The sequence below is a fragment of the Miniopterus natalensis genome, chromosome 1 (assembly GCF_054644295.1).
Source record: "Miniopterus natalensis isolate mMinNat1 chromosome 1, mMinNat1.hap1, whole genome shotgun sequence".
NCBI lineage: Eukaryota > Metazoa > Chordata > Mammalia > Chiroptera > Miniopteridae > Miniopterus > Miniopterus natalensis.
Genome location: NC_142081.1, coordinates 60,961,153 through 60,987,612, shown reverse-complemented (window position 1 = coordinate 60,987,612; position 26,460 = coordinate 60,961,153).

Below are 26,460 nucleotides of genomic sequence, written 5' to 3'. Positions count from 1 at the left end.
CAACAGATCAAATAGCATGCATAATACAGAATCATGACTGTTCTCATAATATACACTAGGTATGGAAAAGGTGGTCTAGAGAAACTTCCTGAGGAATCCCTCATACATACTATTAGGTTGCCACCATATTATATTGGTCAAGTCACATGTAATAATAATAAAAACAATAGCAGCAACAATAATGATATTATTATAGATAAAATGTCTTGAGCAAGCATGATGTGCCAGGAAGAGTACTAACTGCTTTATAAGCATTATCATTTATTCCTTATAACAACCTGTGAACCCTGAAAAAGAAGGCACCTACTGAGAAGGGCTCCTGGCAGCCAACTGGGCTAAAATTTAAAAACAAACAAACAAAAAAAACAGAGCATAGCAGCCATTTCTACCCAGGGACCTCGCATATAAGCTGCACTTAGAGGAGAAGGCTGCACTGAAGTCCTATTTCGACCAACAGGACTGTGGCTCTCCCCACCTAATTGGAGCTGCACAGCTCCGACGAACCAGAGCGGCTCTATTCTGACCAATCAGGACAGTGTCTTTTGGCCCAATCAAGCTGTGAGGATTTGGCATCCTCATTTGCATGAGGACAGACCAATCTGGGACCAGGGACAAGGACTCCTGTACACGTTGGCCAGCTCCCCCTGGCTCTGAGGGTGCACTTTCTCTCTCCACCCAGGACTGAGGACTGCATCTGCCTGGCTATGCTGGGACACCGAGCTGCGGCTCCGGGCCGAGCAGGCCAGGGAGGGGCAGAGCAGGGCAGAGCAAAGCTGTCCAGCCAGGGAGGGGCCTGACCCCAGGCCCCCAGGCCTCAGGGCAGCCTCACAGCCCTGCTCTTTTCACAGCCTGCTGCATCACTATTGAGCTGCTTTGCACTGAATAAAGTTTCCTTCTTCACCACACCCTAAATTGGGGATTCCTGTTGGTGTTAAATTAGTGCTGATGACCATCAGTTGACAAAACTTAGAGGCAGGTATTATCATTATGCCAATTTTACATATGGGGAAATCGAGGCTTTGTGTAGGACTGAACAGTGTGTCTTTTCAATAATAAGAGATGCAGCCAGGTGAACCCAGGAGTGATGGACTCCAAAGGCCAGGGTATTAGTCATCAGACTCTACTGAATTTATATAACAGCATGTACCAGACAGTTTGCCAAGGTGTTTAAAATAGATTTTAAAATGAAAAATATTACATAAAAGCACAGAATATACCAGGCCATTGAAAACAGCCTCTCTTAATTCTTTTCCTTTATATAAATTTCTTCTCCAGGTAGATGGGGGTGAGAATTTGCACTGATTTTGAAGAACTAATAAAGTCGCTTCAGAAAGTTTCAGCAATCTCATTCCGTGCACTGTGATGGATCACTCATCTTCATTTCTGACATTGAGTTTATATTTACTTCATATGTTTAAATGCATCTTCATCTGAGTTATTGGCCACTTCCATTTATGATCCTCACACAAAATGCAAGGCTACAAATATGGTGAAGATCAATGGTATCAGATATTTTATTTTAGCAAGAGAACCTTGATTTTCTCATGAAATAGTACAGAATAATAGGTCAACACTTAAATAAAATGACTCCTTCCAGGCAGAGATCAAGACTTAGGAGGCAAAATTATAGTCTGAATTTTTTTTTAATACCTACCATTGGTACATTTAATGGGAATTAATTTTTCCTCGCTTAATGAGAAATATGGAGCTGATTCCAGTGTGCTGTTCTCATTATACATGAAGTCATAGGACATGGGCCATGCAAAATCCCGAGTGCAGATTAACCGTGGGGACATTCCTCATCATGTCCATCAACTATGGGGGAATTCCTTCAAGGGTATGAGCTGAGGAATTTTTCTTACAGGGTCAATTGGCATTAATGTGGCTACGTTTTCTGAAGACTCAACTACATAGCTGACATCTTCCTAGGTGCTCTAAATTATTGGCAGGTAGAGAACAGTTGCATTACTATACCTCGGAGACAGAAACGGCACTCTACTAGAGAGGAAAATAAACTGTTATTAATTTGTTCATCTGTTTTATATTTATATAAATATATATTTATAATTTGTATTCACATATACACATATATAGTGCATGTTTTTATTTATAACCCCACCTTATTCCAAAACAATTTAAAAGTTAATAGAATGTTATACAAAATACCAGATTAAGACAGTACATGAACCCGGCCGGGCGTGGCTCAGCGGTTGAGCGTCGGAGGAGGACCCAGACGATCGGGGTTCGATTCCCGGTCAGGGCACATGCCCGGGTTGCGGGCTCGATTAATGACTCTCTCGTCATTGATGCCTCTCTCTCTCTCTCTGCCCATCCTTTCCTCTCTCTGAAATCAATAAAGGTATATTAAAAAAAAAAAAAAAAAAAAAAGACAGTACGTGAGATTTAAAAAGCAAAAGAAACACACAAGGAAAAGACTACCGGCCAGTCCCAAGGCTGAAAGGCCGCGTGGCCGGGAGGAGCGAGGCCTGACACAGCGGTCCGGCTGGCGCTCCTATTTACTCTGAGCACTGAGCACTGACCTCTGCGGTGACTCAGAGCAACATGAGCTCAGTCGACTTTTCCCTGCTTACAGTTTGTTGTTGCACTTTTTTCCCCTCGCCTGTGTTCTTTGAGCCAGCAACGCTTTAATAAAGAAGAAAATGTTTTTATTGTTAGTGATTCTTTCCAGAAAGTTCTCCCTTACCTTGCTTATTCACCTCATTAATATCACCACTTAAAAAAAAAAAAAGAGCATACTCTCCAGTTGCCATTTAAGCCTAAAGCTGGGAATGATTAAAGATGTTTCTAGTGATAAAAAATGGAGATTCTATTTAACTGTCTGGAGATGTTAATCAGGAAGGGGAACAATAATCCCCGAGGAAGGCATGTTCACCTCGACACCCCGAGGCTCCTGAAACTGAAGCCAATCTTACAGCTCAAAGGATTGGGTGTTGTGTGAAATTAGAGTGGGGGTGCCTGGGGAAGTCCAGGCAGGAGAGCGGAGAGCAGAGAATGCAAAGTCTTTCAAGGCCTGAATCTCCAGACCGAAGGAATCAAATTGTGGGTCACCGGTTCAGCTTCTGTGTATGACCTTGAACAGCCCAGTCCGAATTCAGGATGAAATAGGACACTCGTGGGTCTCCCCAGGCTGGATTTCCTTTCATGGTTCCCACCCAGCTGCCCTGGAGGCACCAGGCAGCTGCCATTTCCAAACATGGCCCTGGATCCACTGCCTACTTTGATAGTGGGGAGTGGAAAGCAAGAAATCTCTCTGGGCTCCTAGTCACTTTAAACTGGTCAGACCAGTAAAGGGAAAGTGGCGGGGGGGGGGGGGGGGGGGGGGTGTCTTTGTCTCTTACCACTCCCTTTTGGTTAGGCAGCTTAACAGAAAACAATCCCACTGACTCACATATATTCAAAGTATGCGGCAGACCAGAGCTCAAGCCAATTCTACAGGTCATTGCATCGAAAGCAGTAACAGGATCCAAGACCTGGCCAGCACGTGAGGGGAAATGGTAGATGAGGTTCCTGTCTCAACATTGTGGCCACTATAAAACCACTAAGGATTTTTGTTTTTGTTTTTTTAACTTTTAACTTCTCAGGACACTGAAAATTTTGAAAATGCTACTCTGTAGAAGCACTTTATTCTCAAAAGAGAGAGTAAACATTGACTTTCTTTAAAACCTAATGAAAAAATTAGCAAAATGTTGAATATTCAGAGAGGTTAATAAACTTCAAATCAATGTGTGTGCAGTGTTCAGATTCGGTTTCATATGAGGGTGTAAGTGTGTACTTGTGTCCTGGGCAGTGGTGTGGGGACCTGAGAAAAGTACTAGACTTTGAATAAATGTCTCATCTCAGCCATGGTCTAGGTCTGGTCCTGGGCAAGTCCTTCTACCACTCGGAGTCTCAATTCCCTCTTTTTTAAAGTGAGGATAAAGTTGTTGAGGGTATTAAATGTGAAAATGACAATGTAGGTTACAATGGCCAGCGAATTTCTTGGCACCCAGTTGCTCAGATGAATTTGAAATAGACGATGTTGAGTCAGAGGTGGTATAGCGGGCCACTTGGTGCTCACTTCAGATAATGCCACGAGGCCATCGCGTCCGCCTGGCCTGTCCTTTCAAAACTATCTGCTCTCTCCAACTCCAGCTGCTTTAGAAGGGAGGGGTCAAGGGTTTAATAATAAACTCAGACTTTACAGCAAAAGCCATTGTCATGAAGAGGTTTCTGGGGCTCTTCGTGAAGAAACTGAGGGGCATCATTGAAAAACCTGCTGTGGCTTTACACATACGTTGGTATCCTGGTATTTACTAAAGAATCTTGTGTTGTTAAAAGGGCCCCAACCTCCCCTATGTCTTAACATTTGTCCCCCAAAGTGAGCAAGGGCATCCAGGAAGGTTTTAGTCAATTTTCACTCACACAGAGAAACTGGTAACCAAGTAATCCCACAAATACTGCTACCTACTCTACTTTTCCTCTCCTAACACATGTGGAAAGAACACAGTGCTATATTTAGCAAGCTGGTCAACACACGTTCTGACTAGTAACTGGAATAGCCTGACAGCTAACGATAACAAAATGTTACACTGTGTTATTTTCCAGTATCAAAAGAAACGGTTCAAGATAGGGCCGCGTAGCCTTTTCCTGTCTTCCATTCGCTCCACAGCTATCCACTCAGCGATGGTGAGTCATCGCCACATCACAGGCATTCTATCCATTTTGGGCATGCAGAGTGACAGCTTTAGTATTTTTTTTCTCCAAATGAAGAAGCCTATGTTAAGATTCAGATTTACCAGAATCATTTATGGGAGTTTTGTCATCATTGGAAAGGACAGGCAATTATTAGCTTAGGTACCATCGTGTGCTTTCATGAAAGCTTTCATTTTTATGAAAATGCTTACAAAACACAGATTTCTGCTGGATTCCTCACCCAGTGCACACGTACTTAAGCATTTAAAGTTTAGCCTTCCTTCTTGACAGGATGTCCTGGCTGTAGTAAACTAAGGAAAACTTAGGTATGATGTTTGACAGTAAAGAAATACACAGCACTCTAGTTAATTAGGTTGTGCATAGTTGCTCCCTGTTTAAAGACATTCTTTAGTTATGACTGTATAGGAATAAAATGCACATGTTTTCATTCTAAATTTTTATGCACAGAATAGCAATTTATTTAGGAATAGAAAAGACCCAAACATTTGGTTTTCCTCTTGAGAAGGGATATGGTTCCCAATGGCAGAAACCATGGTCAGAGCCATGCCCATGTCCAGAAAATTCAGAGCTGCACTCAGTCTGCCATGTCAGCCAGAGACTTGGGGACTAGGAAGGTGTCACTGATAGTGAGAGGGTAGGAATAAACTTGAGGAGACTGGCTCCTGTCTGGAATCCCCACTGTGACGGAATTAAGAGAAATAAAGGATCCAGCCACCATTTCTTTCTTCCCAGGAACCTCTCTAATTGTTTTTTCCTTCTTTATATACAAATTGTATAAGACCATGAAATCTTGTCCTACTCACTGCCTTACTGGAAAAGGACGAATGAGCATCTCTCTAAAAGAATATTCTATACATTTGAAAGGGTGGCAATGGTGGGACAGTGAGGAAACGACATCTCTGTGCTTCTATTTGTTATCACAGGAGAACCCAGAATTATCTTGGCTGACACATCTTCCACTAATAATTTCCTCACATTATTTGAATTACCAAAATTTATTGTTTCTAACTCAGAAATCTCTTTCAAATCCACCATCTCTTTTTCACCTAATTACACTTCCTTATTTATTTATTTTTTAATATATCTTTATTGATTTCAGAGAGAGGGAAGGAGAAGGAGAGAGAGACAGAAACATCAATGATGAGAGAGTCATTGATCGAGCCCACAACCCGGGCATGTGCCCTGACCAGGAATCAAACCCTGATCGCCTGGATCCCAGGTCGATGCTCAACCGCTGAGCCACGTCCCGCCAGGCCTTTATTTTTTTGTTTTAAATATGTTTTTATTGATTTCAGAGAGAGAAAGAGAGAGGAGAGAGAGATAGATGATGAGAGTCATTGATCAGCTGCCTCCTGCACGCCCTCTGCTGAGGATCGAGCCCGAAACCCGGGCATGTGCCTGACTGGGAATGGAAAGATGACCTCCTGGCTCATGGGTTGACGCTCAGCCACTGAGCCACGCCGCCAGGCGACACTTCCTTATTTCAGCTGTGCATCATTTCTTACTTCCATTACTACAAAACTCCCTTAATCGGATATTCTATTGTTTCTCTCCATTATAGCTCATCTTTCACCCTGTTATCAAAATTCTTTCTAAAACAAAATCTGACCATGCCACCTCTTTACTTTTAAAAAAAGTACTATCTATTGTTTCAGAACTTCTAGTTTCAGTGCAGGATGTGGCCTTGGAAATTATACTAAAAAACAAAAAGCTGTACAGTAATTCTGATGCATAACTATTATTGAGAACCTGTACATTATGTATCTATATAAAAGGAAGCAGCATAGGTGTGACATTGCTCTGATAATATGCCTCAAAATTCTTATCTAGGGGAAACAAAGGAAATGGTACTATTTTTCCCTAGTATGTGTCATATAATTAGCAAAATACCAAATTAAGTAAATCCACTGTGGATAACAGATAGTGGTTTTCTCTTTCTTTCCTCTTTAGTTTTATCTAAAAAGAGAAACGAAGTGAAAGATCTGCCAGCGTCATTGAGTTCTAGGCTAACATTTCCAAATAAGAACTGACTCTCATAGCAAGTACATACCCTGCTCCTCCATTAGCTCTTCCAGGCCATTAGAAGGTCTACCAGAACTCCTCCATTATTTGCTAAGAATATTGAGAATGGGGGAAAGTGAGAGAACGACGGGAGACAACCATTCCAGGCAATTCAGCACTGGGAAGAACTGTTAAGTAGAAAAAAATTATCTTTATGCTCTCTTTTTTCTAATTTTTAATTTTAGAACTAGAGAAACATATAAGAGCAAAGAAAAGAGATAAATGCTTATGTACCCATTATCCAGCTTCAAAGTTATCAACCCAGTTTCAATCTTGCTCTTACAGAGTCTTACAGAGGTTAAAATCAAGGTGTCATCAGGGCTGGTTTGTTTCTGAGGTTACATAGGAGACTCTATCCCCCTTCTAGCTCCTAAAGGCTAATGGCATTCCTTGGCTGCTGGGTATATCACTCCACCCTCTGCTTCAGTAAATCATCTTTTCTTCATTAATCTTCTTGCCTCCCTCTTCTAAGGACCCTTGTAGTACATTTAGGGTTTACCCAGATAATCTAGGATAATCCTTAATTTAATCACACCTGCCAAGTCTCTTTTACCATATAAGGTAACACATTCACAAAAATGTGGTACCAAAAACTAGGGCATGGACATCTTTGGGGTGGAAGGGTTATTATTCAGTGTATCACACATACTTAAAAATTAACACTAGTTCCTTAGTACTATCAAAAATCTGGTCAGAGTTCAAATCCCTTTTGTCATCCCATAGTTTCTTTGGTTTGGTTGCATTTTCAGATGTTTCAATTAAGTCAATAAAGTCAAGGTTTATACATAATTATCTCTTTAAATCAATAGAGGTTGTGTTTCTTCCTTGCAACTTATCTGTTAAAAAAACTGAATTGAGTGGTTGAGTGTCCCACATTCTGGATTTTGCTTATGGAGTTAAAATGTCTTGCTCTAATTTTTCCTATAAACTGATAATATATCAAGAAGTTGGAAAAGGTCCAGGTTGTATTTTTGGCAAAAATTCATGATACCCCCTCATTCCGTTTAAGCATTATTCTTTACATTCCTCTTTCCCTGATCAAAATCTTTCCCTCTGAGAAAGTTCTATTATGTCCTCACAGCCATTATGCCTTATTATGAATTAACTTAAAGGCTCAGCACAGATTCTGACTTCAGCTTTGTTCTACCCAGCCATACCATAAATAAAACTCGACAGGACTCAGTCATTGCAGTCGCATCACCAAGTCGATACTGTTACTGACTACTTTGATCCAAGTTTGCAGCCAGGACAGTCCTAAAGGATTCATCTATAATGTGTACAGGCTCAGCCTAAGTTTGAGCAATGACTTTAGGTCCTGGGATAACTCATGTGTTACATCTTCAGAGAGTTGATGAGTGACAAATTCAGGCCCCAGGGGAATACCCAGAACCAGAGGATGTGGCCTCTTGAAAGAGAAAGGAGATTCAGAAATTAAGATGCCAGGAAGAACCAACCCTTGGTCAATGTTGACCTCTCCGCCTCTGCCCAAGTTCTCATAATTAGGTAGCTATAGCTGATCTCAAAGATGGGATAGAACAGGAGAAAATTATAAGATAGAAAAAAGTGCTCACAGCTCATCTGGGAGCAGAACAGGAAGGCCAGGATTTATAACTACTCCCTCCTTACTGCTAAAAGAAAGAAGAAGACACGAAGTTGTGGTATAAGGATTGAACTATGTGTCCTGGGTTTGACTGCAAACTCTACTACTAACTAGCCATGAGATTTGGGGGCAAACCTTTAAATGTTCTGGGTAATTGATCATCTAAAATGCAGGTGTTGATTAGATAGTTTCTAAAGCTCCTTCACGGATTTTTTTCTAGTGCATGTCATGGCTAATTTTAAACACAATATAAAATGTGTATTCCTCTCATGCACTTCATATAATTCTAATATTAGTAAATTTAAAAAGATGGCTTTGCATAGCACTTCAACAAGATAACTAATTCTTGGAAATGTGAAGCCTTCCCCAATAGGCTCTACCCCCAAACTAGGCTGAAAACACACTAAAATATATTAACATAGGTGTATTGTTCTTGTCACTCATTCCTTCCCTCTTCCCTTTATCCCAGAGACAGTGAGCATAACTGGCACATCATTGGTATAAACTAGGGCTGCAAAGACGGTCAATATACTCACACTAAAAACACAAATGACGAGTACTTGAGGAAATGGAGTACAGTGAAGCAATAAGGACTCATTCATATTTCATGTTTGGTGACTGCCAACTTTGTCAGACTGAGAGAAAAATGGAAACGGGAACATTCCATTTAAGGTAACATCTTTTATAATCCCAGAGGGGCATTAAAAATAGAAATGTTTGCATTCCTGCCCATAAATTCAGTAAAACCTCTTGGCATCACATGGGCAAAGTGAGCTGATTGGCAGTTGTAGCAATCACTGTTCAACTGGGCCTCTCCAGGGCCAACGTGATAAGAACTCGGGAAGACAGGCTGACAGCACCTACACAATTGGCAAAAAGATCATTAGGTAGGTGGATCAGTAGGAAAGTCAAACCCAATACATTTATTTTAAAATAATCATTTGGGGCGGACATAAAAAGCCTCTCCACCCTTTGTGGTACAGTACGTGCCCTGTGCTCTATATGAAGTAAAGATCAGATGGTTATTGAAAACATGTGAATCCCTCACAATGCAGTTAAAGGAACATATGGTTTCAATAACCAAGCAGTATTTGTTTAATATACAGTGACTTTATTATTAAATGTGGTATAATTATTTAATTTAAATGTCAAATATTGAAGCCAGCCTGGCTAAAGATTCACAGCTAATACCTGCTTAATGTTAACAATTCAACAGATGCTTTTTAATGTGGAATTAGGATTTAACTGCTTCAGTCCTGGGACTTTTCTTCCCATTTACCTTATGATCCCACGATCCCCATGTGCTAAAACCTGAGAATCACACAGCCTTAGCGCTGCAATGACCTTACAAGACAACCTTGTGATAGATGAGGAAAGGAAGCCCAGAGAGGCAAATTACTTATTAAAGTTTCATGAACAGTTATCTATTTTCCAATCTCGTACTTCTTATGACACTATGCTCCTTTCTCATGGAAGAATTAATTATAGGAGGATCAGAGACCAAATGTCTTTTGAAATAAAACCCTGTAAAACCAGTACATGGCCAGTATGGCGCAATGTTTTTCTTCCTTACCGACACCCTTTCCTTACCCCCGCACTCCCTGACCCCCAGGATCCTCTCCTGGCAGGAGCAGCCCTGCTCTGCTGGCTCAGTGACTAAAGCATGAATTCTGTCCTGCAGTCCAGAAGCTGAAGAAGAAAGTCTCTGCTCCAGACCATCACAGTATCCACAGGAAGAGTGGAACTGAACCCCACTGTCCTACCGTCAAGGACGGAAATCCAACTCGGGGAGCAAAATCATGGTAGGGGAAGCCATGAGTCCCCAACCTAAGGTCAGTGAAGATAAAGCAGGGGAGCTTGTATGTATCTGGGTGTGACTACAATCTGGGGGTGGGTTAGGTGAGGGGTGGAGGGACCCACGGACACTTAAACTAAACCAAATATCTGAAAAATCTGGTCAACCTTTTTTCTCACTCTTACCCTCTTTGCTAAATTAGCTATAGGAATAAAGCTTATTCAAGTATTTTTGGAATGAGCAACCAGAATGATGTATGGTTTATCAAGTCATATGAAAAATGCATTTAATTTACTTAGAGAAAACAATAGATAATCGAGTGGTGTGTGTGTGTGTGTGTGTAGGAGGTAGGGAGGGAGTAGAAGAGATGACAGGAAGGGAGTTGCTGCTTAAAGACTATTTTTATATATTTTCTCTGCTTTGTGGAACTAGAAACAGATCATTTCTGTGTGGCTCCAAAGAGAAGAATTAGTCCCAATGGTCAAAAACATAAGGAAGCTGACTTCTGCTATAGTCAGAAAAACTTTCATAATCGTCAGAGTTATCTGACAATAGAATGGTAGAACCAGCCAAAGTTGTGAGCTCCTAGTTGTGGAGAATTTTTCAACAAGGAGAGATTGAACTGCCCAGAGTAACCCCTCAGTGAAGTGAGCTCTCATGGCTTTTCTGTTCAGCTCAAGATCCAGCTCTTGAATCTGGAACTGCTATACTATAAACCTTGGGTTGATTTTTCATAAAGCAAGACTTTATTTCAGATCCTCAGGTGTGATTTTCTTTGAGAAAGAGAAGTGAAGCCAAGAGGCATACAAGGAAGATGGAGAGAGGGAAGAGGTGAACCTGAGAAGGAGGGATGAGCCTATTGTAAGCAAGTGAAGACCAGACCTCTTCAGTTACCATAATGATAAACTTGTCACAATTCCTATGCTGATATGAGAGACCAAGGAAAAGCTAGGACGAAGTACATTGGATTAGGGGTAAATCAGAGATAGTAGTGCAGAGCTCTATGTCACTCAAATATTAGCTGGAGCATTCTTGCACCTTGGACATCTTGTAAAACTTGAGCCAAACTGCAACTGGCCGTAGCTCTTGCCCTGGTTTCTGTATATTCCAATGTCGACTTAGGAAATAAGGGTCAGACTTGATCTAATCTCTGGTGACCTTTTCTGGACAAATATCATAAGTGCCAGGTAAACTACTTTTGTCTCCATGTGAAGATTTTCCTAACTGAGCAGTAGGAAGATGGAAAAGATAACTGATGGCCAGAGTAAAGTTTCCATCTCAGTGCTGGGAATGTTGGGGGAGAGCAGACAGATACAATTACTTTGTCAAACCAGGCCACACTTCTAAACTCCTGGCAATGATCCTAGGAATCATATAGAAATCATGGAGAGGGCTCTGATACTAATTCCAGGAAACTTAGGAGACATTTCTTATAAGACAGTCAGAAAATAAACTATGGAGAGTGTTTAATATATCTCTTCTCCTTCATATTTGTGGTTACATAGTATCTTTTCGACCATCAAATTTAGTCAGCGGGCGCTTACATTTTTTTTATCAGTTGCAATCTACGTTGTAACTATTCAAAATGCAAAACCCCAGACTGGCAAGTCTCATTGATTGGGAGCTATGTTGCTTCTACACTGGTTGTCGGTGTAATTTTATTTCTAAAGTGCTGTGATGGCAGGAGGCAGTTAAATAAAAACCAGACCTGCTGACTACTCATCAAGGAAACGTTCCACGCCGAGAGCGGGGGCTCCTTTACCTCTGCCCTGTTTATACACATCTCCTACCGGGCTTGGGGCTCAGAGATCTGTCTCTAAATGTGCTGAAATGGGGCAGAATTTTCCTGATGGGCTGGTATCTAAGTACTGAGTATCAAGCAGTGATTCAAGCTCATGGCATTCTGTGTCTGCTGTCTCCCATGTGCCCCCATCACCATCCCTAAATATAGGGAAGACTTAACAGTTTTCCTTCCTTAAGTACAAAAAGCACATTCTTCCTTACCCTCTTACGAGAGTTTTCCCACCACCAAGATGAACTCAGAGTGGATTTTTAAATAGCACATGCCCTAATCTCTTCCCAGTTCATACCAGCTTCCAGCTCTGATCTCTAAGACCACAAACTCTTGAGGTTGAACCGAAGTGCCTACTGCTTTTTAAGGACCTGACTCTCTCTCTCTCTCTCTCGCTCTCTCTCTCTCTCTCACACACACACACACACACACACACACACAATGTCCTTGTGGAAAGAACTTACATCACAGACTATGAACACTCAGCCTACTCTCCCAAATCCAGACCAAAGATGCAAAATAGGCTATTGTCCACCGAACTTGCTGTCTCTAACTTGCCACCCACGCATAAGTTTACACATGCCACAGATTAGAGGAAGTTTACCCTTCCAGAGAAAACAAAGACAGAAAGAAGTGTCTTGATGTCATTTTTCTTCTCTACCTCTCATGAGGCCCCATTATTTTGTTCAGCTTTGAGTCACACAAATTTTGACGCCTTGGGAAACTATTTTTGTGTGACAAGAAAACTAAGAATAGAATTCTGAGAGGCCTCCAAAAACTAATATATTAAGAATAGTTGAAGGAATTCTGAATAATTTTTTGGAGACCAGAAGTGTTGATGGGCTCAAGGTAGCTAACTGACTTCACAGAGCTAAAGAATTATTTGCTATAGCTCTGGAGGGCATGGTTAAACCAATGGATAAAGTTTCCAGAGGGCTGAGGATAATTTTGGCTTGGTATAAAAGTTTAAAGCAATATAATAACAATTAGAGATGTTCAAAGATATAATAAGCTGCCTCAGAAGACAGAGCATTTTATGGCCCTGCAGATAGTTTTTAGGCAGATGGCTTGAAAAAGAAACAAGAGGCCAAGTGTTTCTGTTTAGACAGTTCATTTTGTTTCCTTAGAAATCAAAGATGAAGATTTTGTGACATGAAGGCCACTGGTGGTGTTAATAGTGGTGGAAGTGAAACTGGGTTGCAGTGAACAGCGTTAAGCCATTTATTTCAGTATCTGAACTTGTCACATGCTGCTGTATAGTAACCTTAGCTCAGGTTCCTAGAAACAGCCTAAAAGCAAAAACTCATGCACTGGCTCCTTACTGGGGAATGTGGGGAAATGAGGAGTGCGGCACAGAACAAAGAAGAACAAAAGTGAGTATGTGCATGAGCCACCTGGCCACCGCTTGGTAGCAAGCAAAGTTAATTGCTTAATTGTTCAGAACACCATCAGAGAGACCATCTGAGAGCAGACTGTCCAGAAGGCAGAAGAGAGAAGAGTCTGTTCCATTCCCTGCCATCAATTAGTCAAAGCTCCATGGAACCCCAGAGCTTTCAAACAGCATCTCTGGTCTCTCTGAAGAGCTCCCAAGGAAGCCAAAGCCCACCAGGGAAGTTTGGTGGGTGTGCAGGAGCCATGTTTCTCTTTGCCATGTAGTGGGCTGGAGTGGCAGTGATGACCCAGCTCTGCAGCTGCAGAAACAATATGGGGGCCTCTCTGGCCAGAGCCAGGAAGGCAGGGGGTGCGTGAGCTGTGTCAGCATAGCTCCCTGCTCTGGACCCATGGTGCCGTCTGTGAACATGGATGTGGTCTTTGGCCTAATCTGCCCTCTGTGTGCTGCAGTTATAGGTATTTACCCAGAGGAATGGCTCTGTTTTCTAAGTCAGAGATGCCCAGCTACACCTGATGAAAGAATGGCCCACAGGTCATCCCTACCAATCATAACTCCATTGAAGAGGGAAGAAATCCCTTCTCAGGAATAATTCTCCTGCCTCCAAACCTCAGAGAAAGTAAAGGCTTCTTCTCAGCTGTGTTGGAGGAATTACACTTTCTGACATCCTGTTGGGGGAGGCCCTTTATATGACTCCTAAACAAGTTTGCGGAGAAAATGTCTCCTGAACAGGGCTGATTTTAAGAGATGAGCATCTGGAGCTTAATTTCACTTTGCAGACACATGATCCTGCCTCTTCTTACCTTGTATAATCTCAGTTTTTCAGTTGCATAAGAAACAGCCTACCATGGAAGAAAGAAAACTTGACTTTAAGTTTGAGAGAATCAGGGTGAGTCCTGAGCCTATGCACTAGGGATTGTGATCAAACTTCTTAAACTCTCAGGCTGGTTTTCCATCTGCTTCTATAACTACAAGTAAGTGCTGCATAAAATTTACATGTGTGTTTTATTACAAGGTCTGCCAAAGTGTGAGAACTGGGACAGCAGTGTGTGGGAATATGTGCTTGGAAAGGTAAATAGCAGCTATGTGGATAGTCTGACTAAACTGGCCATAAAAAAAAAACACTGCAAGTTTAGAAAGTAGGGTTACACCTTTAAAGATGCCACTGCTCAGGAAGACACCAAATGGTATCAAATGTTGTATGGCATATTCCCTGATCCTGGTTCCATCTCATGGGAAAAGACACTCAGAGGACAGAGGAAGGAGTCTGTAGGAGAGGAAGGACTGAAGTCATCAGAGAAAGACATGGAGGCAGCTATGAGGTACACGGTGTGTTATAAGTAAGGAGTGTCTTTTGGAGTACGCTTTGTATGCCTAGCACTATGGGGTAGGTAGTGTGGAGAACAACACATTTTTTCCCCCTCAAAGAGCACGAAAGGCAGCTGCCATTTTAAAATATCATACCTGGAACAATGAAGGAGAAAAGCAAGATGTAATAAAATGCATGTGGCAAATAAAATAAAAACAGTCAGTAAGAGATGCCCAATATAAAACAGGGCCTTTTTCTTACTGAGCAATCAAACAAGAGGATAACAATAATAGGCAATATTTATGGGGCACTTAACTATATAATATGGTCTATCCTAAGCCCTTAAGTGTGTGTATTAGCTCTTTTAATCACCATAATAATAGTAAAATGAAGCAAGTGAGGCACAGAAAAGTTAGGTAACTTGCCCAGTGTCACACAGCTACTGAGTGGCCAAAACAGGAACCAAACCCTGGAAGGCAAAAGAAGAGATCCACCTGGTGAGTAACAAGAAACTTGAGATTTACTAGACTATGTTACTGCAGGTCATCCTTGTGTCCCCGGGGTCGGGCACCTGCTAGTCAGTCAACAGTTACTTGCTGAAATAAAATGAGCTGAACTGAATGAGCTGGGAAGAGGTAGGGAGAGAAGCATGGAGGCCATCACAGTCAGTGGAAGGGCAGAGCAGGACTAAGCAGGACTCTGCCTTTGCCCTCAGGGATGATGTCCAAGGGCACAAAACAGCTTTGTGATGTCGCAGAGAGGATGGCAGAGCAGCAGAAAGCTGGAGCACAGACCAGGCTCCACCGTTCCCACAGCTGAGAGAACAGTGCATTCATGTGTCATAACGATGACGCGAGCAACAGGCATCCTCCAAATGGGTGACTCGTCTTTGCTCTGCAAATACAATATAACTAAAAATGTATTTTGGACTCACAGTTCAAATGGCTCAGGAATGTGACCTGCAGTGTTTCCCAGGAACTCTCTGCCATGTTTGGACAAACCAAGAGAAGCACTGGGTAACACCCTGAGATTTGGCACTCGGGAAGCACCAGCAGCTGGAGGTCCCGAGCGCCTGTCTGACTTCTCAGAGGTCAGTGTCAGTGGGCCACACCACAAAATAGCTGAGACAAATTCTTCCATCTTTTCAAGGGCATTCAACTCTTCCACTTCCCACGTGACCCTTCCGACTGGGGCTGCTTTGATTTCACTGGTTTCCCTTCCCACCCTCCCACCTGCTTCGCAGAGCCCATTTTACTTTCCATCCTGTGGACACCCCGCTCAAAGAGGCCAACATTTTTTTCAACCAAGAGAGTGGAACTGGCCACCAGGATAAAAATTTTCCATCTAGTAAGTGTTCATCTGCTATTTTAACATCTTAGTCATATCAAATGGCTACGGCAGCCAATGCCCTTGGGGCAACGAGCCATATTGATACAATTAGCCTACATCGTCTTCCGTTCCTGGAAGTGCCTTTCCTTTATTATTCTTGAATATCAACAGTTCTTAATTTCCAAAGACATGGCATGTAATCAAACTCCCAAATCCCACAGTGAGGGGAAAATCTGGCCCCCACCCACTCACATATTCCCAGCAACAGTCCCACAGACTGCTTCTCTACAGTTACACTGGGACTGAAATTTTCAATCAATTATACACTTGGTTGGAGCCAACAACATTTGTTTCTGCCATATCATGTTCTTAGTAATTAGAGAGTAATTCTCCGAGGCAGAGAATTCTGAGGCTTGCCAAGAATGAACTCTGTTGATGACTTCTGAGAGCTATGAATGATTTTGCTGTGACTGCTGGTACAAAAAAAGATCACTTAACTGACAAGAGTCAGGCCATTCTTTCAACTTGGACATCCATTCTGCCTAGCATTCTCTTAAAAGAATTTCTCTTTGAAAACTGGAATTTTTCATACAGCTTATATTCAGATGCAAATGAGCTAGAAAGAACTAAAACTTTTCTGGCCATTTTCTAAATTGCAAATATTGGAATCAGTGAAGTAGGGTGAGCTCACTATTGCTCACCAGATGGTATGACAGTTCATGAAAGAAGATCAAAGGATTCTTCAGTGACAAACAACAGCTTTCTCAACTTGGAAAATGATCATTTGTCAATTCTAGATATTACAATTAGGGCAAGCATATGATCACTGTCAATGTACGGAGCTAACCAGTGTTGTATTCACATAGAATTCATTAAGCAGAATGTAGTCAAGCAAAACTGGCCTTCAGTATATCTCCCATCCTATATTTCACCCTCAACTTTCTAGTATTTTTTCAACTTTCATTTTGAGATGATATCCTAAGGCTTTCTTCTCTATCTCTTAGAAAAAATACTTTCAGAAAATATAGGAGATGGCACATTGTTGGTGAGAATACAGACTGGTGTAGTCACTATAGAAAAGGGTATGGAAGTTTCTCAAAAAATTAAAAGTGGCCCCGGCCAGTGTGACTCAGTTGGTTGGAGTATCTTCCGGTGCACCAAAGGGTCACGGGTTGGATTCCTAGTCAGGGCACATATTCAGGTTTCAGGTTCAGTCCCTAGTAGGGGCACATATAGGAGGCAACTAATCAAGGTTTCTCTCTCACATCAGTGTTTCTCTCTCTCTCTCTCCATCTCCCTTCCTCTCTCTTTAAAAATCAATAAAAACATATCCTCAAATGAGGATTAAAACAATAAAAATAAAAATAAATTTAAAAAAATTAAAAATAGAACTGCCTTATGACCCAGTGATTCCACTTCTGAGTATATATTTGAAGAAACCCAAAACACTAATTTGAAAGAATATATGCACCCCCATGTTCACTGCAGCATTACTTACAATAGACAAAATATGGAAGCAACCCAAGTGCCTACCTATAGATGAGTGGATAAACAAGCTGTGGTACATATATACAGTGGAGTATTGCTTGGCCATAAAAAAGAATGAAATCTTACCATTTGCGACAGCATGGATAAACCTAGAGAGTATTATGCTAAATCAAATAAGATAGTCAGAGAAAGACAAATACCGTATGATTTCATGTATATGTGGAATCTAAAGTACAATATAAACGGACAAACAAAATAGAAACAGACTCGTAGATACAGAGAACATATTAATAGTTGCTAAAGGAGAGGGAGGTTGGGCAGCTTGATGAAAAGGTGAAGGGATTAAGAACTATAATTTGGTAGTCACAGAATAGTCCTGGGGATGTAAATTACAGCATAGGGAATATAGTCATTAATATTATAATAACTGTATGGTTCCAAGTGGGTACTTGAAATATCGGGGAGACCACTTTGTAATGCATATGAGGTTCTACACCTGAAACTAATACAAAATAATATTAAATGTAAACTGCAATTGAAAAATAAAATTAGAAAAATATAAAGGAGAAAGTTAAGAACTGAGACTCTATTAATATTCTTAGAGAAAATAGATTTAACCTAATGGGATTTTCTAAGGTCTATGGATGCAATTCTAGGCAGCAGCCATCAGGGGGGGTAGTTGTGGTTTTGTGCGGTGGGCCTTCCCTGGTATCTGTGAAATCAGATGAGAGTTTCTTACAATTTAGTGTCCTACTTTGCCAAAATGTAGAGCTGGCTCACTGTTACCTGAAGGACAAAGATGCAACTACTGCTTTTTAATGATGACATGGAGCATCTCATTGTTGTTTGTAGTTAAGAATGGTTTTCCCTGATAACTTCTCCTAGGTTCTAGCAACTTTCAGGCCTTTAAGTCCTGAAGTTAGGTACTAGTCACTGGATAGTACTTACAGATCTCTGAGGTAAAACAGCACATGAGGGGTGGAGGTGATATTATTCTAAAATATATGAGTAATATTTGAGAAATTCTGAATTTATGGTTTACATATCACCTCGAGATGCAACTATTTAGTTGTGTGTTGATATAATTTTAAGTTATAAGGAACTCAGAATATATTGCAGATGTTATTAAATCATGTAGTACTGAATCATAGTATCTAAGAATTATTGAGTACTTCCCATGTGCCAGAAACTACAAGTACTTTCCATATCTTAACTCATTTAATCCTCTTGGAAATCCTAAGAAATAGATATTATTATTATCTCTAATAAACAAATGAGAGAATTGAGACACAGATAAATTAACTAATTTTCCCAGGATCACAGGGAAGAATTTGAGTCACACAAGTCTACTCCAGAGCTTGAGAGGTCTTAGTAGCTCCAAAGGTCACAGTATTTGTTTAAAAAAAAATTAACTTAGGAACTTAAGGAAAAATATAAATAGTCAAGCTGAGGTGGAAAGCTAGTTTATTTTTTTTAATTCCCAAGCTAAAACGTATTTTACTAGACTAGTCCAGTGATAGTATTACTTTCTAACATGTGATAATACAGATCAGCAGTGGATCTAAAGTCATTTCAGAACAGGCAGGGGAGACACTGAGAGGTGTACCATGGATGTGGAGGACATGGAGGACACACCCAGGCATGGCCTAGGCTTTCAGGCGCAACTTCTTTTCTTACCGGGGCTCAGTTTCACTACCCCTGTCCCTTTTTAGCCAGTGACCCTGAAATTTGGAAGCTGCTCAGTTCCACTTCCCCAGATTTTCACACTGGCACAGCAGTCTGACCTTGCTTATTTTTTACTGACAATGTCTACCCCATACATCTTTAACAGACAATGACATTAAGCTTCCATATTTTAAGCCCCCTACCTTTATTTGGTGCTTTAGAGAAAATATTCTTGACTCTGGACCAAAGTTCACTATCATTAACTCAGACTTGAGACACTCCCTCTGGTATGTAGCATTATTTAATAGATTTCAAACACTCAACATTAGAATTTCTTAAACCTGGTAATGCATTAGAATCATGGAACTTTTAAAAAGTATGAATTCTGGAGAAAACATAACCTTGGACTAGGCAAATATTTCCAAATAGGAAACAAAAAGCATTAAATATAAAGGTAAAATAGGTAAGTTGAACAACATAAAAATTAAGAGCTTCAATTAACCAAAAGCTACCATTAGGGAGTAAAAAGATAAGTCAAAGAATGGAAGAAGATATTTTCAGTGTACATATAATAAAAGGAGTCAAACAAATAAGTAAGAAGAGAGACAACTAATAGAGGAATAGGCAAAAAGCTTGATCAGGGTCTTTACAAAAGAAGGATATTCAAATGACCAAAACTATGACAAAATTCTCACTATTCATGAAATTCAAATTAAAACCATAATGAGATACCACTAATGCCCACCAGGAGAGCTAAAACTAAAAAGACTCATACTGCCAACTCCTGGCAAGGTGTAGAGCAATGGCCTTGTTTTCTGCGGGGATTGTAAATTGGTAGAACCACTTTAGAAAACTGGAGTATCTGCTAAAGCTGAACAACGTATGTACCACCTAAGTAAGAAATTCCACTCCGAGGTACAGACCCAACAGAAATGAATACATATTTTTTACCAAAAGACATGCTCAAGAATGTTACTAGTTAATACACAAAAACTGAAGCAAAACTATTGACAACAGCAAAACGGACTAATAAATTATGGTAAGCTCATGCAGTGGGATACTATGAAGACGTGAGAATAAATGACATCACACGAAACAAGACTTACGGATCTCAGAAACACAGTGTTGAGCAAAAGAAGCCATATGCTGCCTGACCCGCCTTCAGGAAGTTCGCAAACAGGCAAAGCTAACCCGTGGAATTACAAGTCAGGATACAGACTACTTTTGGAAGGGTAATGCCTGGGATGAAGCTGGGGGAGAGCTACTGATGGCCTAGGAGATACTAGTTCCATGAACGTGTACACTTTGTGACAATTACTTGAACCCTATCACAAAGGTCATTTTGTGACATTTTCTGTATGTTATACTTTAAAAAAAGTTTACCTGGGACTTTTCTTCAGGTCTAATGAATGAGAAACTCCCAGTCAGAGCTTGGGAAATTTTATTAAAATGTCCCCAGTTATTCTGATAAGCAACTAGTTTTAGGAATGACCAAGACGGACTTCTGGGAAAGCAAAACAGTAAATTAAAAATTCTAAGGTTAGAAATTTTATTTCACAAGGTATTCCAGAAAACAAATAGACCAGGGAAGAGTGCACTTTAGTCATAGAAAGGCACGTGGCCCTGTCTGGGTGAACAGAGAGAATACGGGTGATGTGAGCCCCCACTTCAAGCCACAGCTGTACAGATACCAGCGCAGCTCTGAACTGTCACCAGAAAGGCCCTCTGCCCCCATTCTCGCCCTGATGAGTCAGTCAATAAATAACGCAGGTAGCCTTCATGTGCGGAACCTCAGCCTCTTCAGGGGAAACAAGACCCTTCCCTCACTCCCGTGGTGGAGGGAACTCAGTCGTCAGCTCCAGGAGCTCCCTCCATGTCCAATAAGAAAGTTATGGGGTTTCTGGTAAAGATAAGTTTGCTTTTTTGAATCAAGTTAGATTGATGTGAATTTTGAAAAGGCAAACAACCTTGTATGCTCTCTGTTTAGCGTTGCAGTACCACGTTATCCTGACAAAGAGCTGTGCAGAGGCTTACGTGCAACCAACCTCCATTCTCCTAGGTCAGGGGAAGAGAAAGGTCCATAGACTCTCTGGTCATTAAGATGTTATCTTCTCCAGAAAAAATGACAAAATGACCATGAAATGTGCTTTATTGTTGGGCTGAATTGGACTAAATCCCAGCACTGCTAATTACTACACTTGTTACCATGGGATCCTCCAGACCTAACACATGCCACAGGACCCAGAAACTTCTGGCTTGATAGAGCTATGGAGTCTCCTCATGAAGGCAAAACTCTGGGTCCAGCTTGGAGTTGAGGAAAAAGTATATACCTTAAATTAACGGCTATTCTATGGTGCCATATTACCAAAAAGAATACAAGAATTTGGAAACTATGTGGTAGAGGTAAGAATAAGTCTGCTTCCTCTCACTCCCAGGGACCCCCTTGAGAAATGTGTGCTCTCCATCACCACAACTCTAGGTGCTGTGAGTCTGGAGGTCATGTTTCCCGGAGGAGAAGCATTCCCACCAGGGAACACACGAGTTTTATTAAACCTTAAGGTATAGCTGCCACTCAATCCCTTTGGGCTTCTTGGCCAAGAGATCAGCAGGCAAACAGAGGACTCACCACCCAGAGGACCTTTTTTGGGTGTCCTCTGCCCCATTTTGATGGTAAATGGACAAAGACAGAAAAAGGGTATGGTGACGAGGCCTCATAGCTCCCAGTACCTGTCAAGTACAGAGAAAAAAACCCAAAATGGCCAATAAGGAAGGTAAGTTTCATTTGTAGCCATGAGACAAGTTTTTTCCCCAGAAAAGGAGACAAGTCAAAACCCTGGGGAAACTTGTGAGATGGGCTGCAGAATAGAAAGCCAGTGAGTGCAGATGGCACAGGGATGGTTGGTTGTAGATACCAGGTACCCCCCTTCATGTTGGAAGCACACATTCCCCCCACTTGGTGGAAGTGTTGCTTGCTGATGGCTCACCACTTTGTCTCTTTTTAGAAACTGACTGTCATCAAAGGCTGCTGCCTTATTCAAGGTCACACTCATTCCCCAGGAGCAGCCAATATCTAATGATTGTTTGATGACGGCTTACAAAGGCCTGGGCCCCCTTTGCTTCGATTCCAGATGTCTCTGAAGGCCTACCCATGCTGCTTGTGAGACTGACTGAAGCTTTTGTTGCAAGTGATGTGATTCACAGTTAAAAATTTCCTTTTGCCCAGTCCTGTCTCCGTCACTCCTTTACACATGCTCTTCCTGAACATCCTACCCGACATACCACCTGCACTCAAATCTCTCTCTCAACTTCTTTTCCTGTCTTATTGCAGTAACTTCCTGCATGGTTTCCTTCCTATACTCTTGATCCTTAAGGTTTTTCCTCCACTCAGAAGTCAGAATGATCCTCAAATGTAAGTCACATAATGTCACTCCACTTCATGGTTTCTCATCACTCTTAACAACCTAAGGGCCTTAGCAAGGCTCACAGGCCCCACCTGGTCTGGCTGCATCCATCTCTGCAGACTCATCACCTACCCCTCTTCCCCATGGTCACTCACTTCCTGACCACCTTGCTGACTTGCCCATGTCAAGCACCCTCTCAAGTCAGGGCCTTGGCACTTGCCATTCCCTCTGCCTGGAGTGCTCTTCTGATATACTCGTGGTTTTCAACTTCTCTTCATGCTCATCCTTGGTCAAATGTCACCTTTTCAGATGGGTTTTCTACATCCACTGTATTCCATCCCTATCTGCTTTTCCTCCCCTCCCCAGCCCTTACCACTATCTGGCATTCTTTTATCAATTAATGACTTTTTTTTTTTTCTCTCCCATTTTACTATAACATCCATGAAGGCAAGGATTTTTCCTTTTCTGTCTACTGCTGTATTCCTAGTACCTAGAACAGTATCTGCTGACATCAGGAGGCGTTCAGCAAATAACTACTGAATAAATGAATAAGTACACAGTATATTGTGAGTCCACATATCCAAGAACACAAGTTTTCCAAACAAAAGAGCAAAACAATCTGAAACATGCTGACACTGACAAATTTGAATGGAATCACAGTCATAGGAGTGGCCCATTGCAGACTGAAATCTTTTAATGGTCCCCACAGGCTAATGAAGAGTCCAAATGATTAGTCAATACACAAAAGTCTTGACTAAAAGTCAGCTTTGTGAAGGGAGGGGTTGAATTTTGGTGCTAATCTTTTAAAATATATTTTTATTGATTTCAGAGAGAGGGAGAGACAGAAACATCAATGATGAGAGAGTCACTGATCGGCTGCCTCCTGCATGCCCCCTGCTGGGGATCAAGCCCACAACCCGGGTGTGTGCCCTGACTGGGAATCAAACCCCAATCTCCTGGATCATAGGTCAATGCTCAACCGCTGAGCCATGCTGGTCGGGTAAATTTTGGTGCTTATTGTTGTTGTTTCTTATTTGTTTGTTTTTAATTACAATGCCCATCATTTGCCTTATACCTCATAGTCAATACATAGAACATGGGCCATTTTGTCTAGTCTCCAGCCCCCCAGCAATGAGGGAAAAGGCATTGAAAGAGCTCAGATAGTTGTTATATCACTCAGGGTTCAGTGTGAAGTAACTGGAAATGGATCCAGGTATTTAAGCAGAGAGATTTCACACAGAACAACAGGAGTTTGCAAAATCCTTGGAAGAGCTAGAGGAGCAGAAGTCACTTTGATCTAAGGTAGCATCGCCAGAGCAATGTTGAGATCTGGAAAGAGCTGCTCCTGTAGCTCCCACAGTTGTCAGTGCCATAACTTCTTAACACCCACAGATTGGTCACCTTGTCCTGGAACATGAAGTCCAATCTCCAAAAGTTTCTTCCTCTCCTAACCTTACCTGCTAGTCCCCTCTCTTGGGTTGTTCCTATACTGACTGAGTCCATTTCACTGGATATATCATATCCACAACTAGTCATGCATGAGTCTGTGAAATTTCCTTTTTAGCCTTCCAGATACAAGTAGCTAAAAGAAAGGACAGGAATGGATGTTGAGTTCAATAAACATTATGCAGCAGATGTGCCAACAGTGAGAAACTTCATGTGGAAATGTTCCTTTGCTCTACAAGAATGAAGTTCAATATTGGGGTGGCTTTTTTGGAAGACAAAAGAAAGTTCCATTAACATATAATGATAGTTTTCATGTAATCAGTGCTTAATTTGTGCTTGGCACTATACAAGGCACTTGACATTTATAATTTCTTTTACTCATCTGAGTAACTCTTTGAAGTCACTACTAATATTTTATCATTTTATATACTAGAAAATCAAGGCTTAGAAAATTTCAGAGGTGTGCCAAGGATATACAGACAGTGAAAAACAGAGCTGGGATATAAACTCAAGGCCAAAGTTCTTAACCACATGGCAGTATCACTCCCATCACCAGTTTACACCATCTATTCCATCAACACAGAAAACTTCACCATCTTTACCCTCATTTCTCTTCTCTCCTCTCTCGCTACCTCCCACCCCTGCCCTTGTTCTCTTGTTATCTCACTTTCTCACTTTCACTCTAACATTGAACATGTAACTATTATATAAGCATGTATCTATACATCTATGTATTCACTATCATGGGCATGATACTAAAATCCACTCTAAAGCAATCAGTTCATATCCAAAGATATCTTCATAAAGAAAGTTTGAAATATCCTTTAGGAAAAGTCACAACTCTTTCGATGATAGAAGTGGGATGTTGGGGAAATATCAGTATCCCTAGTAGGAAAACTTAACAGACATTTCAAAATTCTTTTAGTCATGCATCAGGGAGTCTTGAGAAAGACCAGTCACTCTGGCTATTTTTGTTACTAAGAAAATTTAAACATTCCCATATTTGTTTTTTGGTTTCCTAGGTTATCTTTTCCAGAGGTCACTCTGGATTGTAATTAAGGGGATTACAGATGAAGCAGAATGACAAGCACATTCTATTTCTATTGAGAAATCCCTGGGTCACCTTAGAAAGCAATAGGGAAGGGCCTGACCTTGTTGTATTGAATGTTGTATTGAATGTCTACTTAGCGTAGGCCCTTCTGTGCAACTATCCAATTTCTTTCTTACAAAAACCCTTTTAAATAGATAGTGTTGACTTTGTTGAATGAGTGGATCAGACCAAGGCTTAGTAACTTGTATATATTCATACTGGTAGCAGGTGATAGAGCCAGGATTTGAACCCAGGGTCCTTTGTACTGAATCACTTACACCCCTACTGTCTAGATTATAGAGTTTCCCTTATTAGAACTTCTATTTCCTGTTATTAGACTTTCACTTTTAAAGTAGTTTAATGAATTATGTCTGTTTAAAAATTATTAAGAATAAAATCAAAGATCAACATTGTGGTTGGATCAACACTGGAGGTCTTGTTTCCCAAAGAAAGAATACTTCTATAAGGCGACAAACAGGACAAGAGTTTTATTAAACCTTAAATTGCTGTCACCCAGTCACGGCAGGTCCCTTGGCTAAGAGGCCAGCAGTCAAGGAAAGAAATCAGTAGTGGAAAATTAACCTGATAGTTAGCAGGAGGTAAGACTTCTTTGCCACAATGGAGTCCTAGAAGTATACATGTGGCAACTACATGATCCACAAGGTATCTCTTCCTCTGCCCCATTTTGATAGTAAATGGGCAAGGACAGAAGAAGGGCATAGTGATCAGGATCTTTACTACTGCCTTAAAAAGAAAAATTATAGAATTGGGAGTAATGAGCAACAGCTAGTATAAACTATGACTGGGTACAAGAAAGTGCCACAGGAAGGGATGGGTCACAGGGGACAATATATAAATAGCAACTTAAGGACATTTTCTTCTGATTGTGGCTACTTTTAAAGGGCCCCTTTGGGAATCTGGCCATCAGCACAACCCTTGTTCATAGTCCCTCAATGTTGGGATGAAAAGAAGATATCAAGTCAGAATTGTTTCTGGGCATTCCTGGGGCTTACAATGCATGTTCCTTGTGATTTGCTTCCAACACCAGCACCAATAAAACCTCATGTATAGATCTGGCTCTCACATCACCTGAACTGGTCCACAAATGTCTCACGTTTTAGGCTTAGTGACCTATTGTAAGAATTTGAGAAGCAGTTTGAGGATTTTATTTACTTACAAATAGTCTTTTCTTGACTGTTAAAGTGACAGGCAAGTGACACTGTTACACAAGACCTTCCACCAAATACCTTTTCTATTGTGCTCTCAATAAGAAACCTTACTTTTATAAACAAATGAATGGTGAATAAGTGATAAGGTTCTCTCTGATACATGGCCAAGAATGTCATTTCTCAAGTCTCTGAGTTAGAAAACAAGGAGGGAA